Raw genomic sequence first — 18489 nt, 5'->3', positions numbered from 1 at the left:
GGATAAATGCGAAGCCTATAACGCAGGCCTAACTCCAGAGGTTGAAGAGTCACTTAAAGCTAATTTTCCATTTAAATGGAATACGAAAGCAATTAAATATCTGGGAACCAACATTTCTGACTTGCCCAAAACCCTATACCAAAATAACTTTCCACCCATGCTTCAGAAATTGAGCGCTGACCTTAAAAGATGGGATCTTCCCCATTTCTCATGGTTAGGAAGAATATCCATTTTAAAAATGAATGTTATGCCCAGACTCCTCTATTTGTTCCAGACACTCCCGATTGATATACCCCTCTCTTTTTTCCAACAGATGCAATCTATTTTTAATAAATACATTTGGAGATGCAAACCTCCGAGATTAAAAAGAGACATACTATACTGCTCCAAGCAGGAAGGAGGTCTCGCTCTGCCATGTGTAATTAGATATTATGAGGCAGCAGTCTTGACTCGTGTAGTAGACTGGCACAGACATAGCCAAAATAAACAGTGGGTGAACATGGAAATGACCCTTGCAGATTTCCCACTGGGGGATCTGACGTGGACAACACTAAAACCCAAACAATCATGGGGCCTGCCATATTTGTCACACATCACCTTACTGGTCGCACATAGAGTAAATAAACGTCTGGGGCTATCTCCCTTCCCATCCCCTTTGTTACCCTTATCCACGCACCCTAACCGAGAGGGGAAAGGAGAGCTGTTGTCGTCCCTTGTAGTCGGAAGGACAAGAAACAGACTAAAAGACATATGTAAACAAGGGAGCTGGGCCTCACTCTCCGACTTGAGGGAGGGGGAGACAGGCGCAAATCTCAATTGGTGGGAATACTTCCAATACAGATATCTACTGGTCTCGTTGGGCCTTGGCCCTACCTCAACTAGAGCCCTCACAGACTTTGAATTGTTATGCATGGAGGAAGGGAGAACAGACAAAACCCTCTCTAAAATATACTTAATTCTCTCAGATCTTGCAACCCCTGCGATGCCCTTTTTTGAGGCATGGGAAGAGGAAATGGGAAGGCCCTTCACAGAGACGCAGCGCTCAAGGATTTGCATATATACACATAAATCATCTAGGGCAACTAGAGTACAAGAAATTAACTACAAACTCCTCACCCGTTGGTACCTAACGCCGGTGAAACTTAAATCAATATATCCTGATAGAGATGATAACTGTTGGAGATGCAATTTACACAAGGGTACACTGCTACACCTAATGTGGTCCTGCCCCATGCTTATTGATTACTGGAAAAGAATAGAGAGGATTATCAAGGCAATAACAGACAGGGAGACACCCTTTGATCCAGAATTTTACATACTACACTGCAACTCATGGCCCATGAAAAGCTATAAAAGGTCAGTAGTCAAGCACATCCTCAATGGACCCAAATGTCTACTAGTTAGGCACTGGGGAAGCGCTATACTGCCAAACATTGAAGAACTAGTTAGGGAATGGGACAACACTGAGCTGATGGAGGACCTATCATTTACTGCAATAAATAAGCCCGAAATATATAAGAAAACCTGGGCGTACTGGAATTTCTACAGACACTCGGAGGAATTCGAACTGGCACTAAGGAGTGGCTAGTCTGTCCATTAGCTACCAATGTTGACCTGACCTTGGTTGTTGATGGTTCATTCTCTGCAATAGTGAAATATACGCATATAAAGGCCGATAGGAACATGGTGGCTGCATGGACGTATTCAGAGGGTTCTGAGGGTGGGGGGAGGGAAGGGGGGGCGATACTACAAAACTTCAGGTATCACAAGTCATTTGGGGCTCATCACTCTAGTCTTTAACGTTTTAAGATTAACAAAGCTGGCACTAGTGGATCATATGAAAATAGTAAATTCAGTAATGGATTACTCCTTTTCAGACGCTTACTGTAGCTTAGAAAAAAAATTTCTGAACTCCCTGGTGTACAGCGATTCTAAGTATGTTCTTCTACCTAGAAAACAGCCTCTTTACAATCTTAAACAGTTATCCTTTTCTTTCTGATGTGTTTAAATCGCGATTGACTATGTAACAATCATTATAAGCCAAATGTGATTTTCTCTCTTTTTGCAATGTATGTTATTTGATACTTTTCCTGAAATAAAAAGATTAAGAAAAAAAAAAAAAAAAAAACACCTAGAATTCATTTGCTTCACATATGGTATCTGACTTCTTGCAATCTGTACAGAATACACATAACGTAATAAGTGGAAACAGTTATCTCAAACCTGTCCTGGCGCTGTAGAAACCGCATTAGGCGTAGACTGGCCAGACAGTCCTTTCCATAGGTTCAGATGGAGGTATGGTCTAATGCTTCATCCTCACTCTGAACAATCTTTCTCCTTAAGGAACTGCTTTAAACAGATTCCTGTCTGCCGGCCCCAACCCTTCTGCAGCTAGCTTCCAGTTCTGGTCATCTTAACTGTTGTCTAAGCTGCAAACCCTCAGCGAGGCTGCTTTGTCCAGGGCTGGTACCTCCTCAAAAGCGGACTAGCCGCTATATGGAGTGGCAGACTGAGAAAGTTCTGGCTCTTCCTGGTACGCAGTATCAGTAGTGGCGCGGAAACATGACATACTTTGCCCGTACCTTCCAACTACCGGACACCCTCCATCGCCGCGCGCATGAGAATGCCTGCCAGTGGAGACTCCAGCAGAGCCACTGCCCCACTCAAACCTCAAAACCACCGGAAAGGTGAGCCGCTTTCTTCCCCGGTGTGTTTGCCAGCCGCAACACCATGCTGGCCAGCACACTGACGCTTCTCATGTCCAGTGAAGTAGCCTGGAAGACTTAGGTATCCTAACTACTGCAGCACAGGATCACCTACTTCCCTGTATCAGCCTGTGTACCTGAGAAAAGGAAACACAGTGAAAAGTGAGGCATGAAGGGTGGTGCACCTATTTATGGAGGGTGGGGTGGTTCTAATTAAGAATGTTTATTCAGTCTGTGTTTCCTGCAGAGGGGAGCCTGTGTACTCTCAATGTGGGGGCCGAACTGGAGGACGAAAAGAGAAAACTCTTTGCAAGTTATCGCAAACGCTTGATTGCAGTTATTGCTGCTAAGGGAGGCCCAACCAGTTATTAGGTTCAGGGGGCAATTTCTTTTTCACACAGGGCCATGTAGGTTTGGGGGTTTTTTTCTCACTTAATAATAAAAACCATCATTTAAAACTGCATTTTGTGTTCAATTATGTTATCTTTGACTAACGGTTTTTGATGAACAGAAACATTTAAGTGTGACAAACATGCAAAACAATAAGAAATCAGGAAGGGGGCAAATAGATTTGCACACCACTGTACATTTGCTCAGTTATTACACATAAATATTAATAATCAATACAGACCTTCTAAATAAAGAAATAGTTATTGTTAAACCCTATAATTACAAATAATAGAATGTATTACTTTGAAATACATTTAAAAGCTGGATTCTGCCAGTGATGCTTTGAGTCTGTGAAACATTTTCGTGGGATTGTTTTGGTTCTAGAGGATTGTTATGTTCTTTTGCTTGAAGGCTGTTATAGCCTGCAAGAAAAGATAACATTTCCCAGCCAGAGAAAGTCAAAATATGAAAAAATAAAACAATAGAAGGGGTTTTCCCAATTAGTTAAAGATGTTAAAATGGTGACATGATTTTATATTATTACATTTTAATGTGCAATTATATCTTATATGATTAATTGTTTTAGGAAGAATTATATTATAAGCTTTATATTTAAATAAGTATATTAGAAGCCCTGAATGTTTCAATAAGCTTTCAATTTCTGAAGACTCTCACAGGTCTGGTTACAGTGTCAACCTGACCAATCTTATTTCTGGGAAAGAAGAGACACATTCCAAACTAATTAGCAGAAGGACGCATTATCAGAAATGTGTCATAAATGACATTGTTTACTGTTTGGAAGTTCAATGTCTGGGGCAAAAAAGTCAACCAGCAGACAAGATGGCTGGTGAAGTCCATTTTTAATTAATTGCATCAGAAAGACCTAATCAGAATTTATAAACAATAATATTATGATTTAGGTATTCAAAGCATGATAAAGCATTGACGCACGGAAGCTTTAACCAATCAGAACCTGGGATTTAGGAAAATTCCAGATTAGGCAGCCATATTGCATCCAATCACTATAAAAGTAGGAGCTGAAAGCTCATAGTTTGCAGAAGCCCAACAATCTTCTGAGAAGACACACGAGGTAGAAGCTGCCTTTCCACAAGTGGTTCTAGATGCTGAAGAAATGACAGAGAAGGGGTAATATGCTTAATATTCTGGTGATTTACTTTATTAATTTTTCAGCATTATGTTTTGTTAAGATGTTAGCAAGAAGTTTTCTTAGAAGCTATTTTTTTATGCTATTTCTTTAAGAAGATTACTACAAGTTTTACACAGCTACTAGATACATAGCCATTGATACAGAGGAGACTACTATTGATCTTATTCTACATAACACAACTGTTATATTTTTTTAATGTGCTTAGAAGATTGATGATTGCTTGGCTATAAAGCCATGATGAGATGGAATACTGTTAGAAGGAAACACTACTTGGAACTGTTCATATTTTGTATATATGCTGTATGATAAGCAAATACAATTTTTTATATAAAATCATATACTGAGTGCTCTGATTCATTTCAAGGTATACCGTCAATCTATAATTACTGTTATAGAGGGTTCAGACCCCGCTATGCCGGATTTATATGATAGAAACGCTTTAAGGGCTGGTCCTTTATTGAGTTAGAAATCATGAAAAAGGTAAGAACCGGTCAAGTTTTTGACAAATCAAGGTCAAGTTTTGTTGTTTACCTGCAATGACATCACTTTCTTTTCCACAGACCGATAACAACATTGACATCTTGTGTACATTTCTCAATATAGAACTGAATATTTAATGGGATGTCCTAAAGTCCATTACAAAAAGAAATTATCATGATACACATGTTATGGATTTAGCCTGTGGTGATGATAATAGTTATTATTTATTATAATTGTTATTATCGATTGTGCATTTATGTAGCCCCAAACAACATCTATTGAGTGGTTTATGTCAATGGCTGCCCTGCAAAAAGATTCAAGCCAATTATTCTTTCAGTAAGTTAATGTTGAATAGTTTAATTGATATTATCACAAGAAGTACAACATATATTATTCATCCCTTTCAGGCCTGCTTTTGTATTTTGGTTTAAAAAGACAGACTGAACATTTCTTATTAAGGTGCCGGTATACAACATTCTTTCATATGTTTTCTTTCATATGTATCTGCTTTTCAACTTTTTCTCAACCACGTCATGCAGACAAATACGTCTCCGCTTTATAATAACAGTGAGTTTCTGTGCTTGCATCTGTTCTCTCACATGTATCGATTGTTTAAAGAGAAACTCCGACCAAGAATTGAACTTTATCCCAATCAGTAGCTGATACCCCCTTCTACATGAGAAATCTATTCCTTTTCACAAACAGACCATCAGGGGGCGCTGTATGACTGATTGTGGTGAAACCCCTCTCACAAGAAACTCTGAGGATCGTGGTACTCCTGGCAGTTTCTTCTCTGTGAACCTTGTTGCATTGTGGGAAATAGCTGTTTACAGCTGTTTACAACTGCCAAAAAAGCATGCAGCAGCTACATCACCTGCTAACAGTAAAAATGTTACCATGTAATAAATGTCAGAATGTAAATCAGGGATTTAAAAGATTTTACAATGGGCAAACACTGACTAAACCATTTATACATAATTATTGTAAAAATGAAGCACTTTTTTATTACATTATTTTCACTCGAGTTCATCATTAAACTTTCCTTAAAGGAGCACTGTGGCAAAATGTATGCTGTTCTACTATCCCTATAGTCAGTTGTGTAATAAAGGACAGCAGACATTTCTCCACAGAGCTCCCCACATGGCTGATCTCCCGTCAGGAAGCTACTGCAGCTGACATGGTGTTCCCTTTTATGTATATTAGGCAGAGAAACAAATCTCGGTTGTAGAACACCAAAAAGCCAAACCAAACAAAAATGGACTTCTTTTCACTAGAATCTTATAGATACCCTCTCAGGTTCCCATGTTTAGTAGAAAGATTATGATGGGTCTTTGGTTGTGTAAATTGAATGCTGTCATGATACTGCCCACTTTTATCTTGAATAAATAAAGACATGTTAATAGTTAGTCACATAAAGAATTGGAGATTGTTTACTACCTGTCTCCACAAATCTGTTAAACAAAACCTTCATTTTGGACATGATCTCTACATTTTTATTTGTAGGAGTGAAAGCGTAAGCTTCTACAACATAATTTTTTTCTCACTACTAGCTCAAAGGACTATTGAGAGATCTGCACTAACCACTAATGCTAGAGAACCGTCCGCACAAAGAGCCAGGTAAGACCATTGTTCTTATTAACCATCCCACAGTTTTCTGGTTCCAGCTTCTAACAAATCTCGCCATTGAAAAAGCTCATCTCTAAAGAACCTTAGAATGTTGTCATGATAGTATGATATTGTATAGCATTCCTAAGTCATCATGGTGAATGTACTCATTGTTATTGCATGATTGTTGTATTAGTGTGAGGAAACACGGAAAAGCCCCTGCTAGTACTCAGAGTAGGGCGGCTGATTCCGCGTTCAACATGGCAGCTGGCGCGCAGTTGGAGTGCGGAGGAACCGCCGCATGCCCAGACAACAGGGCGGCGGATTCCGCGTCCGACGCGGCAGGTTGCACGCATAGGCCTACTCCTATCAGTAATGCAGAATCTGGAGAAAACGCCGCACGCACGGACAGCGGTGAGGCGGATTCCGCATCCAATACAGCAGAAACATTACAACACATGTCTGGTGTGGCTGGGACTGATAGTCCACACTGGTTCAGGAGGACGCGCGCACACGCAGAGAGGCAGGGCCTTTATGACAGTCAGAAGGGGCTCAGCTGACCAAGCCGGTCAGCTGACAAATTCAGCAGTTTCCATTGGTCCAGCACTTAAGGGAGGCGCTAGAGAGCGCTGGTGTATATATACTGGGTGCTGGTCATTTCTCTGGTGTCTGGCGTTGCGATCACTACGTGGTAGCACTCAGACCTTGTCAGTATCTGTGATTTTTTAGACCAGTTTCCAAGGTGTTGATGGCCAAGGATCTCACACCTTAGTCTAGGAATTCTGTTATCATCTGTGTTATTATCTAGACCAGTTTCCGAGGTGTTGACGGCCAAGGAACTCACACCTTAGTCTAGGAATTGTTGATTATTTGTTATGACCTTCTGCTTTCCTGACCACTCTTCTGTTCTCTGATTAGGTACTACGCTATATCTGATACCCTGTTGCCTAACTCTGCTAGTCTTAGGATTCCGCATCCGTCTCCTGTCTTTGTACCTTATCTGTCCGTGTGTTAACGACCTGGCTTGCCCGACCTCGAGAACTATCCTGTTACGAGATCTGTCAGTGACACTCTCCTTGGTGTCACTCAAGCTCTGTCCTTCTCACTCTCAGCCTGGCTCCGCCCCTTGGGGAGCATCAGACTTGTGGAAGGAATCTGATCTCTAGCAGTATCCTTTACTGCCGTGCACCTGCTCCTCAGGTGCAGTTCTCAAAGTATTACTGTTGCACCAAACACTCTTATCACTCAGGTGTCCAGAGGTTAGAGATATATCTGATTATCGGTGATACTGCAGATCATCAATAATCGGGTATATATCTGCATTCTCGGTGATACTGCAGATCATCAATAATCGGGTATATATCTGCATTTTCGGTGATACTGCAGATCGCCGGTAATCAGATCCTCTCTGTGTTACACCGATTGTTACAATTAGACTGACTCCTAAAGGATTATGTCTGCCCTACATCCCTTATATATGCACACGTCTTAACAATACTATTCTTGGGCATCAAAGATGCAGTTCAGTGAAACTGTAAATTAGACAGTTGGTATTGGTCCATTCAAGGTCCCAAGGCCACTTCATCTCTGCACAGTTAATCCAGAGTGGAGGTCACGCCCCCAAGATGACCCTGAAAATGGGCAGTGGGACCTTTAAATAAACAGACATTACCAAAGTAACAGATGACTCTATACATAACTCTAAATAAGGGGGATCTATTAGAAAGGAGATTATGGGTGATAGAGATGACGAGCTATGGAATTTCAGAGATGGTTTGTGAAAACTAGAAATTGCTGCAAATATTCTGACTATATTGATCTATGGTAATATTGTTTTTTACTGAATGTGTGATGGAGGTAAGAAATAATTATGGGAGCATTAAAAAGAAAAAGTAGTATCTGTGAAAACTGAAGTCTGGTTTGGAAAAGGTATTCTGGTGGTTGCATTTTTTTTCTTAGCACATTATCATCCCCATGCTTAAATCTATAATGGGGATTCTCCTGTGCCAATTGTTGAAACTTTAAAAATTTAAAGTGACAATACACACTTAAAAGTACTTGGGACATGGGGTGCGGACCCCATGCTGTTTACTTCCTCATGCAGGCTGATATTTCCTAGGGGATTGTAAGCCTGAAAGTGTGGAGCTCTAGCCTGATCAATACCAGCTCACATGGTCCCCAACATTGATGATATTCTGCAAAAGGAGAGTAACAAAGAATATTAAACATGTACATTGTGGTCCAATGTCACGGACATGGACTAATCCCTATCTCACTGTTTAGGAAGCTGAGAAAAATCATTGCAGCACATGAGATGATAGGCTCTGAGGGTAACTTATGGTGGAGTTTACATTAGTTGCAGGTAGGTAGTAAAAAACTGTACATAAGTTGCTTTACTCCACTAGATATGCACAAACCGTATGCATGCATTTCCAGTTCAGAGGCATTTGTGACCTATTCATCTGGGCTTGGCACAAGTCAAATAGGTATATAGAGACCCTGCACTAGACCATCTACTGGCTTTTCACTAATAAGGTAAGAATGCCATTTTTTCCCTCACTGTAGGTGTGCTGTAAGATTTGGAAAGAATGACATAACAATCACTTCTTTTTACTCCTTAACCCCCTTGGCATTATGATTCTTTTTAGATTTTAGGGTCTAAAAGCAGTGCAATTTTTTTGCATGCTTTTAGATCCTAAAACCTGGATGCTGCTAAGGAGTTCTGCAGCAGCACAGCTCTCACTCACCTCCCTGGGATCCAGCACTGCAGTTTTTCCTCCGTCCTCCGGGTGGCACTGTAACCCTTTAGTGAGATTGCCAGCTGTCGTCATGACGACAGATGGTGATCTCACCAAGGGGAAGCAGAGCCTCGGAAGAGAGGCATTAGAATGGCGGCCGACATCAGGATCTCCTGGGAGGCGAGTTAAAATGCCCGCTGCATGCATTGCTCTGCACAGACCTACCACGAGTTCAGCTCGGGGAAATGGCTCCTAGCATGTTTTTCCTACCCCGAGCTGAACTCGTGATTACCGCTAAGGAGGTTAAGGTTCCTGATAATTTCAGAATATTAACTGTCGCTTTTCATACAGCAGTAACTTGTTATTACCTATGCCATCACAGGGATACATTCATTTATTTTTTCAAAACATTTAGGTTTTCTTAGGATATTTTTTTTTCAAGTACTATTTAATTTTTCAAGTATTTAAAGAGACTCTGAAGCGAGAATAATTCTCACTTCAGAACTCATAGTTAGCAGGGGCATGTGTGCCCCTGCTAAACCGCCGCCATCGCGCCGCTAATCGGGGGTCCCTTCACCCCCAAACCCACCCTGCAATAGTTGGTCGTAAAATTGGTCGTATATATCTTCTTCCTGGAGGCAGGGCTAACGGCTGCAGCCCTGCCTCTAGTCGCGTCTATCAGACACGCTTCGCCGCCTCTCCTCCACCCCTCTCAGTGAAGGAAGACTGAGAGGGGCGGGGGAGAGGCGGAGATACGCGCTGACAGACGCGCGTGGGGCAGGGCTGCGGCGGTTAGCCCTGCCCCAACCAGGGAGAGATCCCCGGCTGCTCGGAGGGGATTTGGGGGTGAAGGGACCCCCATTTAGCGGTGCGATAGCGGCGGTTTAGCAGGGGCACACATGCCCCTGCTATCTATGAGGTCTGAAGAGAGATTTATTCTCGCTTCAGACTCTCTTTAATTTCATGGGCAAATTATGAAGAGAAATGAGCGATTGTTCCATTGGTTACTCTGGGGATATTGATTGGAAGGTGGTAAGAGTAAACCAGTGGCATTCTTACTGTAGTGCGCAGGGGGGCGTGGCGCACCGGGTGACAGACAGCCAGGGGGGTGTCGCCACGACCCACCACAGCAGCAGAGCAGGAGGGGGAAGGAGGAGCAGTGGGGGCAGCGGTGGGGAGGGGGGAAATATCCCCCCCCCCTCCCTCACCTGGGACCCCTCCTTCTGCCTCTCTCCCCCTCCATTTAGTGGTGGCAAGTGCGGGCTCGGCGGCGGGGAGACAAGCGGAGAATTACTCACCACTTCCGCGTTCCAAGCGCTGGCAGCGTCATGTCGTCACAGATCTTCGCCTTCAAAGCCGCCCACTGTGCTTCCTGATAAGCGGAAGCACAGTGGGCGGCATTGAAGGTGGAGATCTGTGACGATATGACGCTGCCATCGCTTGGAACGTGGAAGTGATGAGTAATTCTGCGCATGTCTCCCCGCCACCGAGCCCGCACTTGCCACCGCTAAATGGAGGGGGAGAGAGGCAGAAGGAGGGGTCCCAGGTGAGGGAGGGGGGATATTTCCCCCCTCCCCACCGCTGCCCCCATTGCCCCTCCTTCTAGGGCTGCTTCCTCCCTCCTGGGACATCTATACTGGGGCAACTGTACTAGCTATACTGGGGGCAACTAAACTAGCTATACTGGGGGCAACTAAACTAGCTATACTGGGGCAACTATACTGGGGGCAACTAAACTACCTACACTGGGGGCAACTAAACTACCTACGCTGGGGGCAACTAAACTAGCTATACTGGGGCAACTAAACTAGCTATACTGGGGGCAACTATACCAGCTTTACTGGGGGCAACTATACTAGCGATACTGGGGGCAACTATACTGGGGCAACTATACTGGGGGCAACTATACTAACTGCATTGGGGGCAACTAGGTTCACTGCGGGCAGCTATACTGGGGGAAACAAACTACTAGCTATACTGGGGCAACTATACTAGCTTATACTTTAAATTACAGTTAGCTCCGCCCTCATCCGGTCATGACCACGCCCATTTTTGCCGCAAAGCACGCTGCAGGTTGTGGCCACGCCCATTTTTAAGGGGGGGGGGGTGTCTTTTAATACCCAGCACCGGGTGCCAAATGCCCTAGGTACGCCACTGGAGTAAACTAGTTGGTATAAGGACACTGTTTTGCTATAATGTTGTCGCAACTGATTATTAGGTTGATACCTTAGAAATTTAGTAATTTATGATGTGTGGTCAGGATCAATGGGTACAGCAGAAGGAAATGGCAGCGCTTCCAAACAGACGCTGCACCTGAATTGACTACCTGCAGGATCAATGGGTAGACATACTTTTAGTACCCGGTTTTTCTCCTGTTGGGGATTTGTGGATTGTTAATGTATGGACCTTTAGGGGTTAATGAACTGCTGGCTTGGTCAAAGGAAGAGGCTGTCCAATTATGGGTGGGGTATACTTGGTTATCTATTCAAACACTGTGAACCGTTGTAAGCATGTACACATGATGAAGGGGATTTCCCTGAAACATGTCGTGTTGTAACTGCTAAATGATTCGATAAATGCAAGTTTGAAAAGCCAGCTGATTGCCTTCTCCTTAATGATGAGATACTGGGGAGGTGGGCTGACTAATATGGTATGGTGACGGTACATTTATCTTACTCTTTTACACTGAGGGGGGTGGGGCCTGCCTAATATTGTATGGGGGCATATCTGGCTATAGAACTGGGGGGGGGGGTAAGTACTGGGAGCTGCTACCTATATTGGGGCAGGCATGGGAAGGGGAAGGCGCACTTTGAAATCTCCGCCTCTATTGCTGGAGGACCTTGTCCTGGCACTGATTACCAGTATCTTACCACCTTCCTGGTGGTTCTGACAGGAATCAGTATCATGCTACTCTGCTGTGTTTGTGTTAGAAATGACTTTAACAGTCATTTTACACTTAGGGCTGGTTTACATTACGAAGCGATGCGAATGTGGCTACCTAGCCGCATCACTTATGCCGCTGGCCGCATCTTTTCCGCATCTCCTGATGCGGAAGTCAATTGAGGAGATGGGACACGACTGCGGGCGGATGCGGCCTTGCGAGAATCTGCAGCATGCTGCAGATTCTCAGATCCCACCGTACCGCTCCGCACAACATGCACGCAGTGGAAACTCTTCCATTAGCGTGCATGTGTTTCAGCATACACGCGGTGCGATGCGGCTATATAGCCGCATCGCACCGCTCCTAGTGGAAACGGGCCCTTAATCAGCTGAAAGACAACTGCTTTTTAAATTAATGTCCATGTTTTCCTGTGACTCAGTTCTCACTATAGGTGTTTTAAATGAAACCTTTTTTTCACAATGCTCTGCTATGGAGAAAGAAAGAAAAGAAAGAAAAAAAAAAAGTGTACCAACACATCCTTTATAATAAAATCCCTGTGTCTCTGCATCCCTGAGTGTGTGTGGGTCCGTGCTTTGCACTACTCCCTTTGGGCCAGGGGCTGGGCGGGCGTGTGCGCGCATGCGCGCTAACTGTGTGGCGGTGGGGGCGGTCACAGGGGAGGGGAGGGAGTTCAGACAAAGACCTAGAGCCCGTTTTTAAACGGGTTCAGGTCTACTAGTTAACCCCCTTGGCGGTACGCACTTTCTGAGGCTGCGTCCGCCAGGAGTTTTTTTGCCTAAAAAATTTATTTTAAATGCTTTAGCTAGCATTTCGCTAGCTAAGCGTATGGCTAAAGTTGCTTCGGTCCCCCCATGCCCGCCGATCGCCGTCGGCTATACGTACCTCACCACCACCCTACGAAAAGCGCAGTTTCCCGATCGGCTTCCGGCGTTGCTATGGCGATGATCGGAGATGACGTCATGACGTCATCCGCAATCCCGATCGCCGTCATCGCGAAGCCTGGAGCCGATTGGGCAGCTGCGTGGGAACGCTGGGGGGTATGTATAACGGAGGCTATTGCGGGCAATCGCGGGGGACCGGATCAACTTTGTGCATACGCTTAGCTAGCGAACCACTAGCTAAAGCATAATGCACCGATTAAAAAAAACGTCCTGGGGCCATGTGATCCTCCGCGGCGGCTACCCTGTATGTAGTACGGGGTTACCGCTAAGGAGGTTAAGTATAAAAGAGCCTTTAGTGTCAGTGAAAGTCCCCTGTAGAGGCCACCAAAAGATTCTGTCAACAAGTGTATGACTTGCTAATTCAACTCCTTCGCAGTCACATCTCCAGATGCCTGATGTCACTAACCCACCGAGAAAGGTCTGGCTCACATCCTGTGCAGTCACATCTCCTCTTGGTGTTTGATGTCACTATCCCACTGACCAAGACCTGGCTCCCCTCCTCTGCAGGCACATGTGGGTCAATCTAATGGTAACCTCCAGGTTTATCTTAAATGACTGTATACCCACGTATGACTGCATAAGGTTTTGCACTTAGTGCAAATTTGCTTGATTGCTGAACTTCTACACACTGCTGTTATTAAATTGCGTCTGAATTTCAAGCTTTGTGATTTTCATTCCTCTTTGTAAAGGACTTTCTAACTGAACTTTGAAGGTTACATGCTTGTTTATAAATCAGCTGGTTATTACAGAAAGCTTCCATAATTTAGACCTAGTTTATTAAAGCCAAGCTACATTTGTAAGATAAATGATAAAGCTTCTTTAATCTTCTACTTTAATTTTCCAGAGGCAAACAAGGGCATACGTCCTGGGAGCCAAATAAGAAACACCTTTCATCCTTTAGAAGCAAACAAACAAAACTGAAAGGATCAATACAGGAAAAGGTGAGCATTAATAAGTTAAGATATAGGTTATTCGCAGACCGCATACCAGTGTAAATACAAATGTTATCAATATACAACCTGGCAGCAAAGACTGAACTACTTTCAAAGACTTGCTTGATGCCTTTTCAGATGTTCAGCTTTATATTTTGAAAAGAAGCAACGGATGGCAGATGGGGTTTAACATTAATGTTGGTAAAGATTAAAGAGATAAAGAATAAAAGATTAGTGGATTACCTCTCAAGTGTGGATCTGACAGTAAAAGTAAAGGTGATGCATTGTTACCCAAAAGCAATATATGTAGAAAATAATTGCCTTCATTCTGTGTGCCTTGAAGAAGGTAGAGACGAGCATGAATGTCTTGGATTATGCCTTAAATCCCATCGAGTGGGATGCTCATTTGGATTCAAGGGAATCAAAATTTCTGATCAGAAATCAGCATTTCGGTTTGGAAAATGGAAATCGGAATTCCGCAAAAATTAGATTTACTGCAACTTGGTAATTTTAGCCCTATCACAGAACTCAGAAGCAGTGGACCAATCAGAGAATACAAAATGTTTTTTTGCAAAAATCGGATCACCGCCGTAACTTCCGACCAATCAGAAATCACAAAAATGGGAAAACACGGAGAAACGGAAATTGGCATTAGCGTAAATCAGAATTTCCGTGCAATCGGAAATTCGATATGTAGCGAACATCAAATTTTGGGTTTGCGAATTTCAAATGTGAATTTTCGCAAAAGTTTGTGAACCGGCTGCTGGCAGCGTGCTTCATTGACTTATATGGCAGGTGAACGGTCACCAATTTTAACGGTTAATAGCAAAGCCCCCTTACATGCTAGAAACACCACATTTGCAGGGTATGTGGAGGAGGACAGTGGGTACAAGAGGATAAAACATTACAAAAAGACCTTATAGTTTTTGAGAAAATCAATTTTAAAGTTATCCTTCCGAGTGTGGTAAATGTTTAAACACCCGCCGACTTTAGCGGTTAATGGCACAGCCCCATTAGGTACTAGGAAGACCAAATTTGCAGGGTATGTTAAGAAAAACAGTGGGAACAAGACCATTTTTTTGTTTAAAAAGACCTTATACAGTAGCTTTTGAGAAAATCGATGTTAAAGTTAGAGGGAAAAAGGCACAATTTAAACGCTGTAAAATGACAGTTACTGCATTAACATATATGTCAAAAGTTTTTTTTTCTGTTTGTTTTAAATTTTAAAAAAAAAATGACGTGGGGTCCTCCCTCCCGAGCCTTTTTAACCCCTTGTCCCCATGCAGGTTGGGATAGCCAGAATGCGGAGCCCTGGCTGTGTGGGGCTTAGCACCCCGACTATACTAGCCCGCATGGTCCATAGTATGAAATGGTAATTACAACAGAGAGAAAATGTGTGCATCAACCAAGTGAACCTGACAAATCTGGCTTTGCAAATTTGGCCTATTGGCTAATCACGAGACATTGCTCATACAAATATGCATTTGCTTTTGCATGCCTAAATATGCAGGGTCAAAAACCAAACACCGCAAAACAATCGCCCTGCGGGAATTAGTTCATGCTACATAGCACTATCCAGGGGCGCCACGAGGAGGCTTCCCATTGCCCCCATACAACCGGGGGGCCGCGGGGGTCCCAGGCTCTCTCACCACCTGGAACCCACACAGCGGCACCCCAGAGGGGGAGGCTGGGGGGTGCAGGCGATCTCCCCAGCGTGGCCAGCGCCGGGAAAAGCCGCCCGCACACACCTCCCAAGATTAAAAACAGGCACTTACCTTAACGTCCATTGCGTTCTGCTATATGCGCATGACCTGGGCGCGACACATAAGGGGAGGACAGGCGCAAATAGCCTGCTCCAGGGCTATCACCTCCTAAAACAAGCCATTCACCACTTGCCTCCAAAGAAAAGAAAAGAAAATGCTAATTACAACAGAGAGAAAATGTGTGCATCAACCAAGTGAACCTGACAAATCTGGCTTTGCAAATTTGGCCTATTGGCTAATCACGAGACATTGCTCATGCAAATATGCATTTGCTTTTGCATGCCTAAATATGCAGGGTCAAATTCCAAACACCGCAAAACAATCGCCCTGCGGGAATTAGTTCATGCTACATAGCACTATCCAGGGGCGCCACGAGGAGGCTTCCCATTGCCCCCTTGTCAGGTTCACCTGGTTGATGCACACATTTTCTTTCTGGTGTAATTAGCATTGCATTTTCTTTTTCTTTGGAGGCGAGTGGTGAGTGGCTTGTTTTAGGAGGTGAGAGCCCTGGAGCAGGCTGCTTGTGCCTGTCCTCCCCTTATGTGTCGCGCCCAGGTCATGCGCATGTAGCAGAACGCAATGGACATTAAGGTAAGTGCCTGTTTTTAATCTTGGGAGGTGTGTGCGGGCGGCTCTTCCCGGCGCTGGCCACGCTGGGGAGATCGCCTGCACCCCCCGGCCTCTCCCTCCGGGGTGCCGCTGTGTGGGTTCCAGGCGGTGAGAGAGCCTGGGACCCCCGCGGGACCCCCGGTTGTATGGGGGCAAAGGGAAGCCTCCTCGTGGCGCCCCTGGATAGTGCTATGTAGCATGAACTAATTCCTGCAGGGCGATTGTTTTGCGGTTTTGATTTTTGACCCTGCATACTTAGGCATTCGAAAGCAAATGCATATTTGCATGAGCAATGTCTCGTGAATAGCCAATAGGCCAAATTTGCAAAGCCAGATTTGTCAGGTTCACCTGGTTGATGCACACATTTTCTTTCTGGTGTAATTAGCATAGAATGAAATGGGGTCCAGGGGGGGGAGTGGTGGCCAAGCCTCCCCCTCCCCCCCAGAGCCCTTGTCCAATCCATGGACACGGGGCTCTTTACCACCCCCTTCACACTGCGATCTGTCTTTAACGCACCAAAAATCCTGCAGGCCATTGATTGTGAATTGGGGAATAATGAATCACACTAATGGGAAAACATTTAAATATTAATCGCAATGAGCAAAACTATGCAGAACCCACCCCCCGAGCATTCTGAGAGGCCAGCTATGTTTTGTAATGGCTTTAGAACTCTCAATAATGATCAGTCGGCAGGGATCACTTTACAGTGCTAAAGATGTTGCCACCTGAGATCAATTTTAGAAAGTTAATCAGGGAGAGGTAAGATTTTACAAAGGGCAAACACTGACTAAATAAACAAATATTGTCAAATGAATAAAGAAATTTTATGAATTCTGTTATTCTGGTTACAGTTCCTCTTTAAATCACCCAGCACTGAATAGATCCTTTAATTTCCAATGATCTGAATAGTAATATACTGGTGATGGAAAGGGGGAACAAAGAGCGCTCTCTGGTGCATTAAAGCGGTATCGTCACCATAAAAATCAAATTTCAACAGCAACTGGTCTGAGTGTATTAAGTGATAAAGATGCTAAGCCTGCATTCAAAACTTTCAAAACTTTTTCTGCTGTTATGATTTGGAGTTATCACATACTAAAGGAAACACTGGCCCTTTAGTAGTCGTGCCAAAGAATTGCATGCTGGGGGTTCTTTTTATCTATAATCTATTCCTCCTCTTCCCTTTATTTCCCTGCCAGCTTCTTATCTGAAACCTAATCCCCTACTCATTTGTGTTTACAAGCAAGGCTGAGGTGACTCATTGATTGGAGGAGACAAGAAAAAAAGTAAAGGGCAGAAATGACATCACGAGTTAGCCTTAACTGTGGGCAAAAGACATGGCCCCCACCAGGAACAGAATTCTCGTAATTTACTATATAACATTCACTGAAATCAAAACGTGGACAGTATAATACATGTGTTATGTAAGTAGATCACGTATTTATCTACTTATATATGTGTTTTTTCCCCTGGCATAGTATGGCTGATCCTACTGCTTTAACCTTTTAATGAATCTCTTCACGCACAAGTAAAATAAAACGTACAATATATCACTTTAAAAATCGCATATCACACTTTACGTGTAAATCACCGCTCCTCCTCGTCCTCTCCAACTCCACTCAGCACGCATCCACACTGTGGCCAGTAGTGAGGGGGACCCCAAAGGAGTCCAGTGCCAGTGGGTACAGGGACACGGAAGGAACTCCGGCAGCTGTCTTGCGCCTATTGCGTCATTACGCGTTTCTGCGTCCTACGCCTTCATCAGATGATGCAATGGCGCAAGGGACGCATGGGGAATACTATCTAGTTGCCTAGCGACCAATTGTACGGCGGTCGCATAGGCTCAGCGTGGCGGGGGAAAAAGCGAATGCCTCGCAATACGTGGCCGCGGGAGGCATTGCCAGACAGAATATCATAGCAACCAAAGCTAAATAAGCTTTCCTCTTGCTGATATTCAGAGAGCTTGGATACAACTTCCCATTTCCTTCCCCCCCCCCCGCCCTCCCTTCATCCTTCTTCCTCCTTTTGCCCTCCCCCTCTCCTCCCCCCTCTCCTCCCCCCCTTTCCTCCCCCACTTCCAGCCCCTTCCCTCCCCCCCCCAGGGTTTTCATTCTCCCATCTAGTTTAGGTATGATAATAGGTTTTTTTATTTTCTGAGTCTAATTGCAGTAGCTAAGAGCCTTAGATCATCCTAGATTGTATGGCAACAATATATGAATTTATTTGGTATAGTCTTTTTATGCTAATAACCATGTGAAT

Source organism: Hyperolius riggenbachi, chromosome 6 (genome assembly GCF_040937935.1).
Source record: "Hyperolius riggenbachi isolate aHypRig1 chromosome 6, aHypRig1.pri, whole genome shotgun sequence".
Taxonomy (NCBI): Eukaryota; Metazoa; Chordata; class Amphibia; order Anura; family Hyperoliidae; genus Hyperolius; species Hyperolius riggenbachi.
This window is presented reverse-complemented; position numbering follows the sequence as displayed.